Source organism: Saccostrea echinata, unplaced genomic scaffold (assembly GCF_033153115.1).
Source record: "Saccostrea echinata isolate AGI-Se365-2 ecotype Australia unplaced genomic scaffold, CSIRO_AGI_Sech_v1 ptg000009l, whole genome shotgun sequence".
NCBI classification, from domain to species: domain Eukaryota; kingdom Metazoa; phylum Mollusca; class Bivalvia; order Ostreida; family Ostreidae; genus Saccostrea; species Saccostrea echinata.
This window is the reverse complement of record NW_026889758.1, coordinates 3,443,532-3,462,500: the sequence shown is the minus strand read 5'-3', so window position 1 is coordinate 3,462,500 and position 18,969 is coordinate 3,443,532. Positions and strand designations below refer to the sequence as shown.

General features: G+C 33.6%; 1 protein-coding gene and 1 long non-coding RNA gene across 2 annotated transcripts in view; both read left to right on the top strand.

The window, feature by feature from the left end:
• The window catches only part of LOC133181484 (uncharacterized), a 129,950-nt gene that overhangs the window by 33,580 nt on the left and 77,401 nt on the right, over positions 1–18,969 (top strand). The gene's annotated exons all lie outside the window — the stretch shown is intronic.
• On the top strand, positions 2,680–5,410 carry LOC133181625 (uncharacterized). Its single transcript, XR_009720486.1, has 4 exons — positions 2,680–2,820; positions 3,093–3,182; positions 3,405–3,479; positions 5,343–5,410. It is a non-coding gene; the product is annotated as an uncharacterized LOC133181625 (long non-coding RNA).

The following is an 18,969-nucleotide window of genomic DNA, read 5'->3' as shown; positions in this document are numbered from 1 at the left end:
GAAGAAATACTATGATAGGGGATTAAAACCTAGAGAGTTTTCAGAAAATGACTTTGTCTGGAGGTGGTATCCACCCTCAGCTGGTGTTAAGTTAGGATTAGGATGGGTAGGGCCATATAAAGTTATTAAAAAGATCACAGATGTGACTTACCAAGTTCAAAAAGACCCTAAGAGCTCTCTCATTGTGGTACATGTAGATCAGTTAAAACCCTATGAAGGCATTTTACCTCCTAGAAACTGGACACCAGTAGTTACTTCCCTTGACGAGTCATTTGAACCCCCTGTAGATCATACTCCTGTAGATTTTAATGATCAAGAGGAAGTTGAGGAGACTGTTCCTCCTGTTTTTAATTTACCTAGTCCTGAACCCCTTAGACAGTCAAGGTGGGGTAGAACAATCAAACCCCCTGTTATCTACTCTCCTTGAGACCAGGCATCTAGGCATTTTATTTTTTTTTAAATGCCTATGTAAATAGTTATTTTTATTTTTGAATTCCATATATAATATGAATATAATATATAAAAGGTTTGAGTTGACCTTTTGTAGTGATGACAAGTGATATTTAATTTTTGAAATATCTCACTCTAGTTTTAAGAAGTAGATCTTTATTACTTATTAATGAGTTAGTTTTTGGTAGTCATTTGTTTTCTTTTGAGAATAACATTCAAGTTAGCACTGATTTTGACTTTAGTGGATACAAGGTCAATGATAGATGTTTTATTTATTTAATAAGACACAGTAGTTGGCAATGATTTATAGTTATCTAGAAGTCAAAACAGTATATTTCAGTTCTTTCGGCTTATTCAGCAACAGTAATAATAGATATGAATCATTGAGAGCTTGGTATTCTTAGTTTAATACTGACCGTAGATGATCTTTAAATTATCTCCCTTGTACTGTGCTGAAATCAACACTTAAGTTTTTCATATGGTTAATCTATGGAAGGTGATGCATAGGTCATCCCTTGTTTAGCTTATGTTATAAGTATGTGCACTACTTGATAGCATATTAGTTTTAATTCAGTGGATTCTGAATTTGATAGATAACTATATTGATTAACTTTCCATTTATTCAGATATTATTTAAAGTCTAAGAATTTAAGATTTTAATTTTTATAAGTTATTTTCTTAGAGATATGACTCCAGAACTTGCATTGATGGTAAATATTTATTTGATTTGATTCATTTCTAATCCTTGTTATACAATTTCTCGCACAAGTTGAAAGCTAATGTTCTTGAGGAGTAGACGATCCAGAAGAGACTCTGCAGATGAGCTTCAGTACTATTTACACGCCAGGACCATGTGTTATGCTTGAGCCATCCATATATTACGAGACAGGGACTAGACCGCAGCAGTTGTGTGATCGTTAGATTTCTCACTGTGAAACCATTCCTGGAACCTCCAGAAGACTCTGAATAGCGACAATGACATTAACATTTGTCTATTGTTTTGAAAACAAAAATTTATTGTAAATTTTTTTTTAAGGGGGGAGGAATGTAGTGGTTTAGATTTCTATTTCATAGCCCTCGTTTCGTAAATTATATTTTGCAAGTATTTGCTGATATTTCAGTCAGATTATTCTATTTATCATTTGTTTTCAGTTGTTACTTACGTAAAACCCCTTTATTATTTGTCTTTTATAAGTTAGGACATGTGTTGACATTCCACATGTTTTACTTTTTAAACAGGAAGTGTCATCCATGTTAGGAGTCTTTCCATAGTACTTTTGGTAGCTGTGTTCTGATTGGTTAACTTAGCTTTAGGATCTTTGATAGTCATTGGTTTTTATTTTGGACCTTGCTAGGGTATTTAAACCCGTGTTCGAGCAGTTTACTTCACTTGGTTAGGGATAAGCCTCATGGCTCATTATCTCTGATTTTATGCCAACCTCAAGGTACACGGCATTATAGGTTTCATTTAGCACGTGCTGAGCGAGCACTTTATGATAGGTTAGATGTAGGTTTTATAGAATAAAGTTATATGATAGGTTAGGATGTAGGTTATTTAAAGTAAATTAAGTTTCCCTTTCCAAGTCCTGCCTGGTCTAGGGATATGTAGATAACAGGTTTATTTTCTAGAACCACTATTTATTATTTATTTTGGGTGTTGTTTATTTTCTGGGTCAGTTATTTTTAGAACCTAGAATTAGCATTGATATTTTCAGTTCAACTCTAGAGTGTTGATAGTAGTCATATTGGGTGATGTAGCTCATTCCTTTTATACTTTTCTAATTCATTCATTTTATAGGATTTTTGACAACTTTCATAAGTATGGAAGCCCAGTAGGGACATAAATTATTTTTTTTCTTAGTTTTTTCACATTCCTCCCATTTTTCCTATTAAATTTTTCACAAACTTCTTATTTATTAATTGAGATTATTGTTATTCACTTGCCAGATTAAATTACATTTTTGATAAAACCCTATTAATCCTGTGCAATTTTCAAAGACTTTTCTGTTTGTTAAATTTTGATCATTATTTATTATTTGTTATCATTTACAAAGGTTAATTCTCACTTTATTAAATTTATAAAACTTACAACTGTGTTTTCATTTAGCGTTGATCATAGTTCAGATATCCCCTTACCTGGGTTGACAATCATAACTGGAGGCAGTTTACTGCTTTAAGCCAAGTTGGCTATTAACTTTGTTAAGTTATCCATTAAAGAGTTCTACTTCCGGTTACACTTTTATTTTAGTGTATAACATAATGTAAACTTAGTATACCAAATAAGTACGAAATTATTGACGCAGTCAACTGTCTTGGTCAGCACCCCAGCCCAGGCGTGAATCAACACTGGCACATTATATCAAAATTAAGGTGAGGTATAAAACATACTGTTATAAAAAACATTTATTGTAAGATTTTTTTTAGCCTACCAATAAGATGCAATAAAACCCTTGATGGAAAAAGTTCCACCCACCCAATGTATATTTCTTTACAAAACATGTAGAGGAAATATAAATTATCTTTTAGGGCAATAAGGGTGTAACACTTATTTTTCAGATGTCTTTTTCATACAGTCCTTATGAATATAAATAATGTATTTTGAGATTGTGATTTTTTTATGTGATTTTAAATGTACACTCCAGGATGGTGGCTGAAGCTCATCTCCTATGTAAACACCTAAATGCCAAGTCTGGACTTCAAAAACAGATTCTGAAAGTTTAACCAGCATTATGGTAAAACTCTTAAAAAAGAAATCAAATTTTCTGATCCCATTGCTTTTAGACTTGCAATTTAATACATATAATATCATGTAATGATGTGCATTACATTTCAATCACAAGAGGAGAAAATGTTAAATGTTATCAGTAAAATAAGTAATTTTTCATATTGTTTGTTTTGCTTTACAAGTCTGAAATGCAATTTTTTTTAACATATATTTTCTTTTTTACCCCAAGGACAAAAAGTATACACTTCGAACAGACACAAAAACATATAGGTCCATGCCAAGCTATGAAAGATTTATGCTGAGGGTAAGTTCTATTATTATATAGAATTTAATTGTCAGACATATGGTTATGTCTAAAATTTTACTGTTGTATTTATATCAGTGATAAGCAATATTTTGCACCTGAGCACTTACATGTAATCACAAAAAAATGTTATAACTAATTAGATAACCTGAGTCAGTCATGACCTATTGCTATCTGTTTTTAGCTCACCTGAGCTGAAAGCTCAAGTGAGCTTTTGCTGATCACATTTTATCTGTAGTCTGTCTGTCTGTCTAGCTGTCCGTCTGTCTGTAAACTTTCACATTTTCGACTTCTTCTCCAGAACCACTGGCCTATTTCAACCAAACTTGCCACAAACCATCCTTGGGTAAAGAGGATTCAAGTTTGTTCAGATAAAGGGCCACACCCTCAATAAAAGGGAGATAATTAAGAAATAGTGAAAATTTAGTGGGATTTTTAAAAATTTTCTTCTCAAGAACCACTGGGCCAAAAAAGTTGAAACTTATAGGAAACCTTGTATGTCAAAGTGTAAATTCAAATTTGTTTAAATCATGAGCCCTGGGTTTGGTTGGGGCCACAATGGGGGATCAAAGTTTTACATATTAATATATAAGAAAAAATCTTTAAAAAATTTTCTTCTCAAGAACAGCAAAGCCTTGCTTAGTCATATTGATAAGGAAGCATCATCAAGTAGTGTAGATTCAAGTTTGTTCAAATCATGACCCCCCAGGGGTAGGGAGGGGCCACAATGGGGGATCAATATTTTACATAGGAATACATAGGAAAAAAACTTTAAAATTCTTCTTCTCAAGAATAGCAAAGCCATGAATAGTCATTTTGAAATGGAAGCATCCTCAGGCTGTGTAGATTCAAGTTTGTTTGAATCATGATCCTCTGGGGATAGGATTGGACCATAATGGGAGATCAAAGTTTTACATAGAATATATAGGAAAAAATCTTCTTCTAAAGAACAGAAAAGCCATGATTAATCATGTTTATATGAAAGCATCATCAGGTAGTGTAGATTCAATTTTGTTCAAATCATGAACTCTGGGGTAGGGAGAGGCCACAATTGGGGATCAAGTTTTTACAAAGGCATATGTAGGGAAAAATCTTTAAAAAATTTCTGCTCAAGAACAACAAAACCATATGTTACATTAATATTTCTTATGGCCTGCGGGTGTGTCATCACCTTGACCCAAGGTCATTTGGGCAAGTTCAAAGTCACTGACAGAAAAAAAATCATAATTCGTGTTTACACAAAGATTGCTTATGACCTGAAGGTGTGTCATGACCTGACCCAAGGTCATTTGGACAAGTTCAAGGTCACTGACAGAAGAAGTTCATAATTCGTGTTCGGTCTGTATCTTTCCTATGGAGGATAATTTTGGATGTTCGGAGTATCCACTTCACACAAAGATTGTTTATGACCTGAGGGTGTGTCATGATCCTGACCTATAGTCACATACTGTAGAAAAAATGGATAAATAATGCATCCATACTTTCCAACAGAGAAATACTTCAAAAATTGTTATTAATTTTTCAATGTAATAAAAAACAATATTATTATTAGTATTGCTGTTTTACTAGGCTATGCCAAAGTTTCATTCATTAAAAAAATATAATGAGCAATTACTGGTAAATTTTCTCTCTAAATGTATAAACAATTTTTGAACACCTTTTAGATCCTAAAATACTAGTATTAGTGACTTGGCATCTTCTCTGAAAAACCCAGTGGGGGTTATTTGTCCATATTGGACAGTTCTAGTTTAGTTCTAAAGGAAGTCAACCAGGAGTTAAATGAAGAAAATAATAATGTTCTGAAAAAAAAACTATGTGTTTTTCCATATGCAAATTCATTTAATATTTTCTTTTTCTTTACAGATGAAAGGGAATTGCAGAAGAATGAATTGATGTTAACATCTCAACATTAAAATTGGCTTAAATTTGAATATGTCTTTTGTTGTGATTGCCTAAAGAGCAATTAGGATCAGGAAATTTGAGGTGAAGGATATCCAGATATGTACCTTCAAAATGTGGATCATTCAACAGATGAAAAGAAAATAAGCCCCTGAAGAAAATTATGTCAAATGCATGAAATGAATATTTTAATTGCACATCATTTTTGTTTCACGCATGTTTACAATATATATGTGAAAAAGAATGTTCGGTGGTCAAAACATGTTTAACCATGGTTTGGCACATGTATGGTACTTATACATTTATCATATGAGCAGTGCATTTAACAAACATGTTAAACGCATGTTTCTAAAAACATACGTTACACACATGTTGAACGTACGTTATTCATACGTGAACCATATGAATAACGTACCTGTGCAACATGTGTGTAACGTATGGTAGTCAATACGTATGTTTAACGTACGTGTCACGCATGATATTCATACGTGTGAAAACGTACGTTTAACATACGTGGTGCTTTTTTCATGTGATACGTACGTGAAGTCACGTACGTATCACATACGTTTAACGTACGTTTAACGTACGTGGCACATTTTGCTGTGTACAAAACATTGAATTTTCTGTTTATTACATTTTTTTACTTTCCTTTTGCCTCTGTCTTTTCGTAACAGTGTCATAAGCTGTGGAGAAATTGTTGAGCGGTTGGACATCATAGCTTTGCAATTGTGAGAGTGAAAACATCGGATTTCAAAACATATTTGGAGAAACTTTGGCAAAAAATTAACATGTGACAGACAGACGGACGGACGGACAGGGCAAAAATCTGATCTATAGACCTGAGGGAAAGCGTATTGACCGAGAACAAAGTATGAGAAAGATTTATAGATATACATTGTTTGGTCATAAAATTTGTATTTTTCTCTTATAAAATGTGTAATGTAATTCATTATCAGTTATTAACTACAAATTTTCTGAATGATTCAGCAAAACCTGCTGATAATTAACATTGCTGACATATTGTCATTACATGTATAGTGTTACATTACATATAATAAGTATATTATAAGTGTATTATAAGTAACATGCTATATCAGGCCAATCTTGTATTTATTTGTATGTCGGTAAATTCTTTTTGTCATTCATTTAATTTCATTGTGGAAAGTACTTGATAGGAGATTACTTGATAGAGACTGTGTATAATTATCTTCACTGCTCCCCACAAACATCTTCACTAGGGATAAGAAGAACTGTGATTTGATGCAGGAGTCTTGTAGGGATGACCAATGATAAATTGTATGTAAGTAAATTAGTTGAGAAAGATTAATATTGACTAGAGGGGATGTGGTCAGAAAAGTCAGGTTTATGCTTGGAATTGCTCTCAATTTTTATTACAGTTCAAAGGACTTTATAAGCTCTAGTGTCAGTATTCAAAAAGTTGAGAAAGTTGGAGTGTTAAAATAAATGGTTACTAAAAGGAATGATAATCATGCTAAATTTTGGTTTTGAAAACAGGTAAAATTTTGATGTAGTGCTGTGGAACCTTGTAATTACAAGGCCCTGGCTGTCCATGGATCAATGCTGACAGACCTGTCACACTGTCTTCAGAATTGACAATGCAAATAATATCCTTTCTCTATGGCTTTCTATTGACAAGTTAAAAAGATAGCTACCTTCAATTTTATTATTATGCACACAGAAAAATGTCAATATAGGAGATCTGGAAGATATGAAATGTGGGGCAGGGAATCTTAATCCTCAGGGCTTAAAAATCACTGGGTTGAAATGTTTAAAGAAGAACCCTGTCTTTTGTAGGAAAAAACAATCAATTTTCACACTGTTATATATGTTTTTGAAATGTAGCACCTGTAAAGTTCAGGATTTTAGAACTCCCTCATGTGGTTTGAATTTGATTGAAGTACTTTGATGATCTTAAAATAGTTCTATTGTATTGATGATAGTTAATACAACATCAATATCATTGAGTGTTGTGCAATTCAGTATTTAGATATTGATTCTTATTTTACTATAGGTGCGTTTTTCTTGAGTTGAATATAAAGTTGTTGAATATTTTGAAAAAGAACATTTTTTCCTCGTAAGGAAACCAAGTCCCATTAATATTGTTTATGAATTCTACAAAATCTTAAATTTATGTGCAGTTTAGGCAATACTTAATTGGAATGGGATATCATAACTTCTCCATTTCTTATCTGCATCTCAACTTTTTTGATAGTTTTTGAAACAAGTGTTAATTAATTTGTATACTGTATTCATTAGACAAAGTCTTTTATATATAATCGGTTATTGTTTGTCTGTCACTAGATACTCATTACTTACATTATAATTCCTTAACAACCTTCGCTACTTTTGAAAGTGCTAAAATTTGTTATTATCTGAACTTATTTATTCATTGGCATATGAGGAACTTTGTTGTATTCACTATTGAAAGGATGCTATAAATTGATTGATTTTTCAAATGAGAACGACTTCATTTGTCATATTTCATCAATGAATTTGATATAGTAAAGCACTTATTAAAATTCATAGAGTAAGTATTTTGCTTCTAGCAAATTTAAGTCATTGAGGGATTTTGTCATTAGCAGACAGTACTGTACATGGCAGTGTAAATATATTTCAAAAAATTTAAGTTATATGATTATTGACTTCCACCAGGCTCCATGTGTTAATGTATAGGTAACACCCAAACTGAAAATGTAGACAATAAATATGCAAATTGTAAACAAAGTTTTATTTATAGGGAGCTTGTTAATATAAAATGTATATGCCCCATTTCATCCTGTTGTAATTAAGATTGCACAATCTCTTTGAAGTTTTCTATGATATTTTATGAGTTAAAAAATTTCTGTTACTAGATACTCAAAGAGTGATCAAATATGAACAATTTTGATTCCCTTAAGTGCTTGTAAATTGAATCACCCAAAATAAAGGCCTTGGAACACATAATCATTTAAGATGATTTGATTACAAACATAATATCATCAATATCTATAATAAATAAAATCATTTTTTAGCTCACCTCAACGAAGTTGGGGGGGGGGGGGGGGGGCTTATGTAATACCGTCGGCGTCCCAGGTTAAAGTTTTTGGAGCAGTTTTCTTTTCAAATACTTCTATGCCCTATATCAATCAGAGATGCATGGAGGATGCTTCTAGTGTGTTTCATTTTACCAGTCAAGGTTTCAGATGCTACAATTTATCATTGAGTCAAATGCTGACTGACGTTTTTCATACTAATTGTTAGACCATTATTTACACATTGAATTGCCGACGGATTTTTCCGTTATTTCCCGATCATGACAAGGAGCACACGGCGGGTATGACCGGTCGGCAGGGGATGCTCACTCCTTCATGGCACCTGATCCCACCTCTGATGCTTTGGAGGTCCGTGTTTGCTCTGCACCTATTTTGTAATGATTAATGGACTTTTGAGTTTGAATACTGTTCGTTATCTCCACATATTTCAGCTAAAGAATGACCAGGTTAATGTTTTTGGAGCAGGTTAAGGTTTTTGGTGCAGGTTAAAGTTTTTGGAGCAGGTCTCATTTCCAAGTAACTATAGGCCCAATATTGACCAAACTTGCATGGATGATACATCTAAGGATGCACACTACTGAACTTGCTTCAGATGCTGGATCTGACCTATATTTTCCGGATGAGTGACCAGGTTAAAGTTTTTGGAGCAGGTCTCATTTCCAAGTAACTATGAGCCCTATATTGACCAAACTTATATGGATGATACATCTAAAGATGCACACTACTGGACTTGCTACGGATGCTGGGCCTGACCTATATTTTTCGGATGAGTGACCAGGTTAAAGTTTTTGGAGCAGATCTCATTTCCAATCAACTAACTTAACAAAGGTCTATCTGAACCAAACTTGCATGGATGATGCATCAAGGGACGAACACTCTTAAACTTGCTTCAGATGCTGGATTTGACTTGCATTTTCTGGATGAGTGACTAGTTTTAAGTTTTTAGATAAGTCCATTCCCAAGCAGCAAGCCATATCAAACCAAAATTGCATGAATGTTGCATCTAGGGATGCACACTACTAGATTATTAGTTTAGTGTGGGACTTTGCCTTTCTTAAAGACAACATTCGTTGAGGTGAGCTCTGTAATCTCTGATTACCTATGTTTTTTAAATCTGATTGTTGCTTAGGCCAAATAAAAAAATATGTGTGGTTCCGGTTACCCGACCGTCCCTATTTTATACCCCCGACCCTAAACTTTTTTTTTGGCAATTTTCATATTTTTTCCGGAATTTTCCCAGATTTCTATCAATGGCTCCGGTTTAAGTTTTAGTTTCAGCAATGACGGCCTCCTTGCAAAACATAGTGTAAGTGTTTAATAGTATTAAATCCAAAGCAAGCTAACATGTAGGTGTCCCCTACCAGTATTGACTAGTATATTATCACACCACATCTAAATGCCACTTGCAAAGGAAGGATAGGTATTATTTAGAAAAATTAAGAAAATCATTTTGTTTAAAAAAAAAAAAAGACCCTACCTACCTACCCTAATTTTTTTGGAGGTGTAACTGGAACCACACATATTTTTTTGTTTGGCCTTAGGAAAACAAATCTGTCAAGAAAGATAAACTTTGGAGCTGAAAAGTGGAAAAGAATTTGCCTCCCTTTTCATATAAGAAAAAAGCTCGCTTGTTCTCTGATATCAATGTATTTTCAAAAAGGGTAGAACATTAAATACTGTAATTGATTGAGAGTTGATTTGCATTTTGCCAATGATGAAAATTCAAATGACTTGTATTTTGCTGAATATTTTATGCATTTGTGAAAATATGACCCCCCTTTTGGTCCTGAAGTTCGGTTGTAAAATGATGAAGCAGTATAATCTTGACTTTTTATATCACGGAAAGAGCTAGGTTCTCTTTGTCCGTCAAATGATCTTGCCCATATACTAATTAACTGACCAAGTCCCAATGTCCCATTTCAGACATCAGTACAGTAAAACTCGGTTAAAGCGAGGTTCAAGGGACTTGCGAATTTACTTTGCTATATCCGTAATTCGTCATATCCGTATAATGAATTCGTTTAAAGTATGCATAGCGAATTCGCAATAAAGATTTCTTCCTTCAAGTATGACTACAAAATATATTTAGGGAAGTATAAAATACAAAATTTACCTCAGAGTTCAAAAGTTTTTGGATGAATATAGTTTCAAATATACATACATGTACTTACAAAATTGATGTCATTTCAATATTTTGAAAATTAAGATCTTTGAAAATTCATTATGAAAGACGTAAATTTCATTATTTTTAACTTCTACGGGAATTAAAATATGAGCCCACCCCTCAATCCAAAAAAAAAAAAAATAAATAAATAAAACGTATTTTAATTTTCTGAAATAGTTCTTCCATTATATAATTGAATATTTTGGATTAGAGGTTTAAATCTATGCAAAATATTGAAAAACAGCTCAAATTTTTGGCCATATTTGAAGAATTTTTCAGGATTTTAGGATAATGATGCAATTCATGACATTATAAAACAAGGACTAGTGAGAAAATTGTCACTTTTAATAGATATGCAGTCACCACGGGTCCAAGTGAAATTTAATGTATTTTCAACTAAAACTGAGCAGTTCTTTTTTTCAGAAATTCAAAGGGCTGAAAAAGACCCTAAGTGAACCTTGTTCTTTAATGTATTTTCAATCAAAACTGTGTATTTTTGATTTTTCAAAAAAAAAAAAGGCCTAAGTGAATCTTGTTCTTTTCACTTGAAAGAAAAATGGGTAAAATCCTATTGTGGTGTACCATTCTCACTCCTTTCTCACAAAAAAATATCCTACAAAAAAGTGTGTATTATATCTCACAAAAAGTATCCTACAAAAAAGTGTGTATTATATCTGGCAAAATACAGTAGTAAGGAGACTTAAAAGAATTAAATTGTTCATTATCTTGTCCAAATATCAAAGGACCACACACTATATAAAAATGTTGTACGACAAAATATCATGTAGAGCAATAATGATTTATTTAAGAGATTCAGTTTATAACTTCAGAAGAATTGACTGTCCTATTCAACCCTCTTGTAGTTACTTTAATCATTAAACTATTATAAAATTGAATTTGAGGCTGTCATATTTTAATCTGACAATTTGAAGTTTTCAAAACAAAATATTCAATCAATAAGACTCAAAAGTGGTTTACCTGGTAGTCTCTTCAGCTTAAAATTCTGAAAATATTGTGGATCCGAAAAATGTATTAACACCGCCATGGAAGAGGATTTTTGGTGCTGACTGAGATTCCAGTCGTTGACCATAATCTTAGTGACCACTTTATATTTGTTGTGACAAATTAGTTTTATACCAAACCATTATGTACAGTGTGGTTTTCATTACTAAGTAGTTTATTAACCCTGTTTTTGCATTGGTAGATGAATCAGTTAAGATCTTACTCTAGTAAAAATGGGGATAATAACAGCCACAGAAGTGGCCAAGCTAAGTGTATACCCAGACATGGGGGTCGTGGTGTTGGGGGCGGGGTCAAGAGGGGCTTCAACTCATAAAGCTTCATCTTTTTAAGCTAAAAATATTGTAACGTGTACCCCTACGTAGGGTTCTCAGGGGATGAATTTTTTCTCGTACTCTTGTCTGAGTTTATGATCTTATAATTTGACTATGTACAATATAATAATTTTTCTTAAACCTATCTGGGTTTTTCTATTATTTTTAATCAAAGAATATATAAGGTGGGATGAATTCTTATGACTTGGTAACTGTTGGATTTAGCACCGTGTACCTTGCCCCAGGTTCCTATTGATAGCGGAAACTAGGAATTTCGTTCTTATTCAGATCTACAGCCCCCAGTATCTCGCCTCAATTCCCCGAGATTCTTGTCACTAGTGCAAACCTATTTCTTTTATTTTACCCTTTCTCCTATTCGTTATTCTTACCCAAAATTCTCTTGCTTCCACTTAACTGCAGCTCTGCATTCCCAAAAAAGACTCTGAAACTCTCAATGCAGTCTTATATATATCCTTTGGACTAGTCTACTTTAAGCTTAAGGGAGGACAGGTTATTCCATTCTAACCTTACATCTGGGTCTTCTTTGCGTATTCAGCTTCCAATAACCATTACAATATAATATTGCTGACCACAAACCCTTGAAAGATTAAACCACTAAAATTGTGGTCAATATTCTATTATTTCCAAGCCAGACCCATGAAACACATGAAAATTATGTCACAATCATTTTAAAAAAAATCAATACTAATTTATTATATGATTGAATAATTCCTATAGTTCTGATTGGCTGAGAACGAAAATTGTAAAGAAAATATAATGTTAAAGTTCATCTGCACGTGACCTTCCAGGTGAACATAAGGATTTATTTATCCTACATTGGACTTAAAATAGATTTGGAGCTTCAAATTAATACAGTTTTGGAAAGTAATTTCATTTGCATCCGACTTCAATTCAGGTGAATAATATGTTGATGATGCGACCGTTGGGGCGAGCGCATATATGCATTACTGGATACCTATTCAGGTTTAAGTTAGATCCGCTTCTTCAAACCGAACGAGACATTTGGAACTGTGATGTCACATGATGTCGTATGTTAGTTGCATTAGAAAACGAAGTCTGAAAAGTGCAAATTTTAACAAAGATCATTTAATCTCCAATATCCATTAAATCAAGGTGAGTTTATTATTTCAATTGGTGAATTATTTTGTTCTTACCACGAGAATGTAGTTAGCAGTGAGATCCATTCGTGTTGCACTGTAGATCTCAATGTAACTGTGGGAAAAAAATAATATGGATCAATGTACAAAGTCTGAATTTTCTCTTCTCCCAGGTGTTGCTTTAAAAGCACGCTAAAACATTCAGCCACATAGAATCGGGGATGGGATGAGGGCATTCAGGGGGCCTGCCTCTTCTCACACTTTTTTTTCTGAATGTTAATCTTTTACTATTAGTCCCACCCTAACACCCCCCCCCCTTCAAATTTTATCCTACATCTAACATTTATTTTTTCACATTGCACCTAAAACAGATTTTAAAATTCCAAATTAATACAATGGTCATGTTTATTTTAAACCCACTTCTTGCATTTGGCTTGGACTCAAGCAAATAAAAACAAGATCAAATGGTATCAATAGCTTAACGAGTTTATATCTTTTAATCATATAATGAATTAATTATTGCTATTTTTTAAGTAATGCGATGATTTAGCCACCTTCGAGGTACAATATTCACCTCGCTCTTTGGGCTCGGTGAATATTGTACTCCTCAGATGGCTTTTCATCATATTGACTTCAAAAACAGCAATAATTGTATAATATGTTTTTAGTCACAAAACTCCCTCCTCTCCTCATATTTTTTGTATTTCACTAAAATCATAAAGATTTTTGAATTTGGAGAATGGGCATAAAAGCATTGAACTACCATACAGCAAAAAATCAGACCCTGAAGAAAATATGTATTGTATATATAAATTATTTGATGATGGGTTAATTCTTCTTATGAATTTTTAATGTAATATTCTTCACAAGTTACATCATGTTCATTAATTATTCACAAGCAGGTTACAGAAACAGAAATCTCTAATTTATATAAGACAGCTGTAATTCAGTTTCTTGGGAGGTTCTAATTTAAGTAAGGAAACAGAAATATGTTCACTTTATAAAGGAGGAAGTCTGTTCTCATGTGTTAATTTCAAAAACATTAGGAATATTTTTTTAAACTCTAGAATACTTTTGGATAATGTACACTGGGCATGCAAGTTTCTTTGAGTGATTAAATAGATTGTACCAGAAATGTAGTCATTGCCATGACGATTCCACACACTCGATTCCAAACTTCACTGGACAACATCCTCATCATTAATGGGTTAGTATAGGGCCAAGCAAAAACATTTGTTTCCTATAGTCTAAAATGCTATTTTATAATAAATATGGATTTAATGTTTCGTCCTTTATTACCAGTTAAACTGGAGAGAACTCATAGTTTTCTGCTTTGAATATTATAAACGTTTTACCAAACTTAAATTTAGTAACCATACCCGTCATTGGTTTATGATTGATTGATTGTATGTTGTTTTGCGTTCCGTTCGAGCCTCCAGTTTTTAAGGTCTCATCCGGAGGACCCGCAACTTTCACCTTAAAGTGCCGAGCGCTTGGCGGACTTTTGTGTCGACATAGGTCAGTCGCAGCCAGGGTTCGAGACCTTCTGATCACGGAGCGAGCGCTCTACCGACTACATGTCATTGATGGTAAAATTTGAACAGTAATACCATTAACAGTAAAACCAATGATGAATTAGTCATATAATGAACTGAAACCTTTATATTTACATTTCTAATTGTTTTCTCTGTGATATCTCTTTAAAATTTAGGTGAGTTTTGAAAATTATCCCATGTTTCCAATTATCGTTGATGCCCTAGTATACCCAACAAACTAGACAGTGACTCCTAAAAATAACCTTGGAAAGTGTGAAAGTCATGTCCACAGTGTCTTAAGTTCACCCCAGGAACACCTTTAGCAAATAATTTATTGCATTTATCATCATATTGTGATAAATGCTTTCTTTTAATACTAATGCAAGGGCGATTACTCGTGCGTTCTAGGAATTGGTAAAACATTCTTGAGACTGTGAATTTTACATAAATAGATTACGCAATATTTTCGAGCACCCAATGAAACCGATTTTCAAAGACAATCTACCGAAAAAAAGCTAGAAGGGCAGACATGTTGCAAAATTTCACCCACCCACCCTTCCCTAAAATTTGTGAGTATATTTTTGAAGCTTTCTCTTCTGTAGTTTCAGTAACGAAAGCATAAGCTTACATCGAAAGAGTTGTGTATGTGGAGCACCTTAGCGGTTGGACTCGTTAGCAAAGGAAGGATGTGGTCATAGTGTATATGGTTGGATCATTTTGTTTTTATTGGGCTTTTTCTGTTGAATGTCAACGATTTAATCCTGAATTTTATTGGACATTCCCAAGGTATAAAACATAATCAGTACTTCAGTGACATTGGTGACCATTGATGATTACCTTGCCAAGTGCAGTGTTGCTTTTTTAGCACTGCACGCAAGTATAGCTTGTACACATATGAAATGGTTTGCATGGTCTGTGGATATCGGCCTGAGTAGCTAAGTCGGTAGAGCTCCTGACTAGTGATGCAGGGGTCCCGGGTCCAGCCATACATTTTTTTTCCTTTTCTGTTACAGATTTGGTGCCGTTGACCACCCCTGAACTTGCAGGTGAAAGTCCTGCCAGGGGCTAATAAGATCTTCGGTTGTGTCCTCGAGGGCGAAGACAATTGAAAGAGAGAGCAATGTAATGGTTTGGGCTGTGGATATCGGCCTGGGTAGCTCAGTCGACAGAGCACCTGACTAGTGATGCAGGGGTCCCGGGTTTGATTCCCGTTTCAGCCATACATATTCTCCTTTCCTGTTACACATAATTATATTGAAATTTTCTAGGTTTGGGATTATTGTAAAGTTTCTTAAGTCACAATCTGGGATTGGGCCGGCGGAATTCGGAGATTACCACGAATGAGGGATTCTCTCATGTCTAGCTCAAAACTCTGGGTAGTCTATCCTCAGTACTAGGGAGGGTTAACTTGGGGTTACCTCAGCGGTACCTGAGGGACCAGCCTGATCTTTGTGGGTATCAAAGGCAAGCTTTTGTAAGCCAATGACAAAGTGTGTAAGTTTTTTGAAAAGTTTATTAAACAACCGTGATCGTATAGATTTTTATATGCTTGTTTCTGAAATTTCACCAGAATAGGTCAGTACTCTAGTTGTAGCAAAAATTTTAAAGATCCGTCCCAAAGATTCCCGATGAGCGTAGAACTAAAACTCCAAAAGTAATAATTAAGGTGACGTCTGTTGTATTCAAACAAACCGTCAAGCAGTAATTATAATCATTTATTGATTTCAACCTGTGATAAACATACATCTGTGTCATCCATTAAGGTAGGTCGCGGGTTTACTGCTTAGAAATTCTTACGAGAAAACATATGCTGAAAATTTGATATAATGTTCCTTAGCATTTATAGCATTTTACCTGTAATTTTTATTAAATTTATCTACGTAGTTTTAATGCTGTGTTACTGTAAACGAGGTATAGTTTTTAGTACTAATTTTACTCTTTTCTATTGAAATATATAGAAAAATGACGTTTTTAAGCCAATTTTGCGGAAAGAGTTTCTTTGAAAAAAGTTGGATAACTTGTTTAAGACGTAGACGAATTAGTCAGGAATTTCAAAATTTCCAGATAAGGTAAAATTAAAACTATTGAGATAAAAAAAAATCAATATGTCTTCTCGCTAGTTTTTTTGCTAAATAATTTCAAAGTTCGCTTTAATATTGCCAAAATGTTGCGTTTATGGCGTTATTTATGACTACAACGTCATGTGTTGAACGTAATCACGTTTACAAACGAGTATAAATATCTTTACATTTGGAATATGCAAGATCTAAAAGGTTACATAGTTACAAAATGTAATTTTATTCATCATTTCGGAAACATGTTAGGATGACCAGCAACTTATTTATACTAGTATTGTGAAATTCATATTCTGTCCACAAACAGAATGAACGGTATATTAAACATTACATGCAGAGACAACACAGCGAGTGATAAAATATTAATTCATTTATTTTTAGGATGTTCATGTTAAGTAAGATTTCAGGCATAACACATGAATTTGATCACTTAATTCGAAAACGGTGAAGAAAAAACATCCCAATACTGAGAAAAATTGGAGGGGGGGGGGGTTACCGGCAATGGTCACAAGCTGGTATATAGCCCTTCTTAATTTCGAATTCTCTCATCAAATTTCCATACGCAAAATGTAAAACACTTGCATTTAGCTTATACACAGAGAGCTTTTCTTATATAGAAAAAAATGTACTTGATACTTGTAAATTGTTTACAGTGTCATATGGGTCTGATTGTTCGGGTGTTTGTTTAAATTTATTTTTTAAATGCATTTCACAATGTTAGCCTGCATATACATATATAGCGACTACACGAGATTCAAATACAAAATAAACAAAATTTAATAATAATTATAATGATTGAAATAATAATAATAAATAACAGGAAAATACATGTGCTGTAATTAAATTTCATCCGTTTTTACTGTTGAGGATTGATTCCATCCTGAAAAAGTTTCGCCCCGGCAAACATGTTGTAATACGCACAGTCGGGCACTTCCTTTGAAGTGCAAATTACGTGCGCACATACAACCCTTAAAGCTTTTGGCTAAGAAATTTGCGATAATTTTCTTTTTGCATACCTATAACTTTTACGCTAACTCATTTTGATTGATTTTTAGCAGCTTAGTAACACTTACAGTTTAAATTATTCTTTTGATTTGGTATCGTATTTAGTTTGTTCTATGACATAACACATAATCACATCAGAATTCAGACTGTCATTTAATAATACCCGATCTTGGTTCATACATGTACGAGGTTTACGTACAAATATTTACATTTCCAATAAATTCCCCCTATGATTCTTTACAAAATAGAATACAGTTCATTTTCTCATGAACTACCATGAATGGGCATGAATATCTCCATTGTTACGTCATAATACCTCACTTGACGTCAAAACTATAGTGCAAACTGTTTTGCTTTAAAAATGACAGTTAAATGGCGTTATTTGTGGCAAATCATCAGAAAAAATAATGTAAATATAAGAAATGAATTTCATTTTTGAAGATTCATGAGGACATGAACTACGACGCTTCACGCCAGCATATTTCATGAAGCGCGATATTTCATGGTTGAATTCGACTTTTCCACTCGAAGGGCAGAGTTTTGACGCTGTTTACGGAGACTAAAGAAAATAAAGACAAGCATGCCATATATGGTTGTATAGATAAATTATCGTAGAAAACATAGGTATAAACAGTTTGTAAGTGTATTTCCTCTGAAAGTGTAAATGAATGCGATTCTGGGGGAGGGGGGTACTCCGTGTAATTCGGAGTTGGATACCTTGTGTTATTATTATACTATGGGTTAAAAATTTATTACCGAAACAAGTGCCTGTGTACAAAACAAAAGCAGTAACACCAGATCTTGAACAGTTATATGTAATGCCGTATCAGTCTACTACAAAAGAAGATGCGTATTTATTTATATATTTATTTATTAGTCCCCTACCGGTGAAACCGGAGGGGATTTTAGGTTTCCTCTGAGTCTGTCCGTCCGTCTGTCTGTCCCTCTGTCTGTCTGTCCCACTTGGTTTTCCGCACTTTTTTTCTAAACGCTTGTAGATATTGAGCTGATTTTTTGTATGTGAGTGTATCTTGATGAGTTACAGATCTAGTTTGCATTTCGGTGTTCAATGATTTTTGACGGAATTACGACCTTTTCAATTTTTCAGGGTTTTCCACAATTTCTTTCTAAACGCTTGCAGATATTGAGCTGATTTTTGGTATGTGACTTTGCCTTGATGAGTGATAGATCATGTTGAGCTAATTTTTCGTATGTGACTGTATCTTGATGAGTTACAGATCAAGTTTGCATTCCGTTCCGCTTCAATGATTTTTGACGGATTCACGACCTTTTCAATTTTTCAGGGT